At 40.5% G+C, this 4,677-nt stretch overlaps 1 non-coding gene across 1 annotated transcript; it reads right to left on the bottom strand.

Annotated features, from left to right (window-relative positions):
- Window positions 1-263: 263 nt before the first annotated feature.
- LOC111884865 (small nucleolar RNA R71) lies at window positions 264-370 on the bottom strand. The gene has a single exon (XR_002847927.1). It is a non-coding gene; the product is annotated as a small nucleolar RNA R71 (small nucleolar RNA).
- Between the last annotated feature and the right edge of the window lie 4,307 nt (window positions 371-4,677).

The following is a 4,677-nucleotide window of genomic DNA, read 5'->3' as shown; positions in this document are numbered from 1 at the left end:
TACTTGCTCAACTTAAGGAAATCCCCTTCTATGGGAAAGATCACGAAGACACTTACAAGCACTTAGACGAGGTCAAAAATGTAGTCGATTGCTTCAATGTTCCAAATGTGCCTCGCGAAACAGTTTTGCTTCGTATGCTACCAGTCACATTTAAGGGAGTTACGAAAGATTGGCTCAAATCACTCCCTCTCGGATCCATCACCACATGGGCTAAGATGAAAGAAGAATTTATTGATCAATTTTGCCCTCCTTCAAAAATAGCCAAGTTGAAGAAATCCATAGCCAACTTTGAACAACAAGCTGGAGAATCCCTATACGAGGCTTGGGAAAGACATAAAGGTTTACTAAGGAATTGCCCACATCATGATCTTAATAGTCAACAAGAAGTCTCCATTTTCTATGATGGAGTGAATGCGACCATATGGCAACTTCTTGATTCGCAAGGACCTCTCACAAAGAAGCCACCTCCGGTAATCAAAGAACTAATTGAAGAATTCTCTAAGCACTCTAGAGAATATCATAACCCAAAGAATGAACTAAGTCGGGGGGCGGTGAACTCAGTTAATGATAGCATGGCAGCAATGATGGCTAAACTAGAGAGTTTGGATCGAAGAATGACTAAGATGGACCAATTCATCCATGCCATTAGGGTCGGTTGTGAGAATTGTAGAGGGCCTCATCTTACTAAATATTGTGATCTTGACGAGAACGAGAACTGGAAGGTGCAAGTATGCTATTCAAGTGGTGATAGGTACGATGAAAATTGGCGAAAACCAAAGAAGGAATGGCTCCCATATGATGAGTAAAAAAAGGCAAAGGAGGAAAAAAATATAAGAAAAAAAGAAAGGGGCTTTTATCGAAAATAGGAACTGGTGCTAGAGAAGAAAGCTGACTTAGAAGATATGTTCACAAGATTTGTAGCCGCGTCTGAGAAGAGGCACAATGATACAGATGATGAAATGAAAGAGCAACGAAATATGCTTAGAGAACATCAAGCTATGATGAAGGATCAACAAAATATGCTTGAGAATCAGCAAGCATCTATTTATAACATTGAAAAATAGCTAGGTCAGCTTGCACAAAAAATCAACCAAAGAGCACCCGGTGAACTTCCTAGCAATACCAAGTAAAATCCAAGAATGGCACATATGAATGAAATAACAACAGATTCTAAGCCAATTTTCACTCCTCTGACTTCTATCCAGAAGAATCCTAACAAAGTGCGAACAAAAGAAGTAATTAGCTGGAAGTCGAGTAAACCCGAATCGACTCACCGAGTCTCCAACATGGACTCGACGAGTCGAAGACCTGATAACAAAAAATGCTCTCTTTTGAAGCCTTACTGGCCCTCTTTGCCATTTCCGAGCCGAGCCATACCCGATGAGCAGATTCAAGAATATAGGAGGTTTATGGAGCACATAAAGGCACTCGAAGTAAATATTCCTTTTGTTGAAACGATATTCTAAACACCGAAATACGCTAGTTTACTTAAAAACCTCTTTACCAGTAGAAGAGATATAGAAGAAGTTGCTGAAATAGTGCTAAATGAACTGCCAGAAAAGAGGGGCGATCGGGGAAGCATCACCGTACCTTGTCAATTTGGGAACATAATGACCACACGAGCATTGACGGATTCGGGGCAAGTATTACTATTATGCCATATTCCTTCTTCCAAAAGTTAAACCTTCCGGTCCCAAAACCTATTCAAATGAAGATTCATCTAGCCGACAAAACGATAATACATCCAATGGGAGTATGTGAAGAACTCCTTATCAAAATTGATAAGTTAGTATTTTCGGTTGACTTCATAATATTAGACATGGAGGAGGACTTTAAAGTACCAATCATTCTTGGGCGACCATTCTTGAATACCGCTTGTGCCTTGGTAGATATGCGTGAATCTACGCTAACATTAAGGGTGGGAGATGATTCGGTAATTTTTGAAGCTGAGAAAAAGGAGAAGCACAAAGAGTCAACAGAAGATAAGGTTTCATTAATAATTTTGGATGATGAATTGTTACAGAGAGAGCTTGCTTACTTGCAAGAGACCAATCCTAACCAATTCTTATTATCCTTGGAAGAGAACTCTGATGCCAAGGGAGATCTGGAGGAGATAGAAAGGCTGATCAAGGAAGCTGACTGCAAAGAAAGCCTCAAAAGTGTTGAAGACTCTCTGACTCGCCGAGTCGTACCCGCTGACTCGACGAGTACATACAAAAAATCCCAATCTGATGGAAATTTTAGTCTGCAAGCCATTAGTACCCTTTGTGAACCGGATGTGCACGTTTTGCATGATTACTTGAAGAATCCTCTTAAGGAAAACAAGGTTGTTAAAGATCGCATCAACTTTGAGGATGCACATTTGGCTTTTATTGAAACAATTGTAGAGAATGATGCGGCTGTCCAAGAGGAGGATAGAGGAAGTTTAAAAGATAAAGGGATCCTAAAACTTTGAATGGTGATAATCATAACTCTTCTATTGAATCACATATGCTAGATCAAGAAGAGATGTCAATCAAAAGCAAAAGAACCAAGCCTCGTGCCATTGTCTCTACTAAGTTTGAAGTTTTCACTTACAAAACACCGTATTCTGTAACGACCAAAAAGGCAATCAAGAAAGATAAGAAAGGAAGGGAAACGATGGAGCATGAAAAGGAGGGAGTGGAAAAAAATAAGCATGGTAAAGGGAAACCCCTGGGACCAATTTTGGGTTTTGTTGGATGAATTGATGAACCTTATACATACGACTCGAATAGTTCTTGCAACTTGCTGAGTATGTTCGTGGACTCGATGAGTCGGTCCCTGAAGGCAGTCACAGTTTTTTGAGTTTTAATGTTTCTGTGTTTTCTGGTTTGTATGGTTTTTTTATGTTGCAGAAAATGTTTTCAAGAGGTGGACAAAGCTCTAGGGGTAACCAAGGAGATCATCCTTGGTTAATTTTCCAAGAATTGATTCGGATTCCAGGATGAAAAGATGGAAGAAGAAGCTGGTTGAAGTTAAAAAGAAAGAAATCTATGTGCCAAATGCAATAGATTGGGATTGGTTAGGAAGAGTTCGTTATGAAGAGGATTTGGCCCCTTATCTTATCAAAGACTTTATGAATGGTGGGGTATCCATCACTTGTGATGGTTGGAACCGGATATTCCGCATTCAAGAATTGGTGTTCAAGGAGCTGTGTTGGGAGTTTTTCTCAACCATCAACTTCCGTGAAGGGAACGATGGTCACCACTGAGGGTTTTGGCACCTTTCTTGAGCATTGTCACAAGGAGTTCCTAGAGGGTGTTGTGGGTTCCACTTGGTGGAACACCACTGTTAACTAGGTTTATATCCCCAAGTCCGCTCAAGAGGGGAGTATTCGATCACCCACCCATAGATTGATTCACCGCCTCATTGCGAATACAATCAACATGCGGAAATATGACGATAAGGTTTCTAACCTTGATGTTTTCTACGTATGGAGTATTATTACTCCAGACACTTTCTGCAATCTTCCGTACTGCATGGTGTCTTATTTAGCTAGTGGGCGGTCAAGGATCGCAAAACTTCAAAGATCAATGGTGGGATGTTTGTGACCCGCCTAGCCAAATCTTATGGGTTAATGGAAAGAAGAGCATGGAACTTGATGACGATGGTCTTGACCCCTCATTTTAATCCCATTCTTTTTAGAAGAGCCAAAATTATTGAAGATTATGGAGGGGGCCACTATACTATTCCTCATGATGATGCGGTGATAGGACCCAAGGATCCAGGAAGGAGGGTAAGGCCAAGATGTGAGCAAGCACATCACGATCCACAAGTGATCCCGGTCGAAGATGATATACCCCCGGAGTGGTTAAATATGAAGGGAAGAAGATATCAAGATGATTTGGGATGGGGCTTGAATTTTTCCAACCGATCCTTTATCCAAATGTTTAATCACTTCAACATCCAACATGTGGACAAGGGTCAATTTCCTTATGTGCCTACTTGGGAGGAGAGGATAAACACAAGAAGAAGCAGAGCAAGTGGGAGCGGAGCGTGGAATGATGATGAAGAGGATGAGGAGGAAGAAGATGAAGATTGAAGTTCTATCCTTTTTATTTTGGTTGTGTTAAAACAATTTTTATTGTTTGATACGGCTTGTGTTTTGTTTGGTTTGGACAAGTAGTTTAGGATTTGCTTATGGTGTGTTTTTCCTTTTTATTACATGTTTGTTTTTGTCTTTTCAGAATTTAGATAAAGGGTTTGCACACAAAGAGTCTAGAGAGTCGTTCCATAGAAGCATTGAGTCTAGGCGAGCAAGAATGGAGTCTAAGTATCAAGTCCGGTTTTAGAGAGGGTTGAAGAGTTCGTAAATACTGAAGAGGAAAAGAGCATGAGTCTCTTTTTGATGTTACTTCAACACACCAAAAGCCGGATTTGAAGTAGAATATGTTTTTATCACACAGCGATGGAATCGCCGAGTGCACATACTGACTCGATGAGTCCCAATGTAATTTCACGATTTCTGCCTTTTCGCTCTACTACTCCGCGAGTCGCCCTTTTAAGTCGATGTGTCGTTTATCGTTCCACCTCTAAAGTTGCTGATTTGATGCTATTTTATACACCACCTGACTGAATTTTCGTTAAGATTGATTCCTGAAATTTTCCTAGGGATTTTCCTGCATATTTAGAGCTAACCACACAACATTTTGACAC

This window comes from Lactuca sativa, chromosome 3 (assembly GCF_002870075.4).
Source record: "Lactuca sativa cultivar Salinas chromosome 3, Lsat_Salinas_v11, whole genome shotgun sequence".
Classification (NCBI taxonomy): Eukaryota; Viridiplantae; Streptophyta; class Magnoliopsida; order Asterales; family Asteraceae; genus Lactuca; species Lactuca sativa.
The sequence above is the reverse complement of the archived record's forward strand: the minus strand, read 5'-3'. Positions and strand labels throughout refer to the sequence as shown.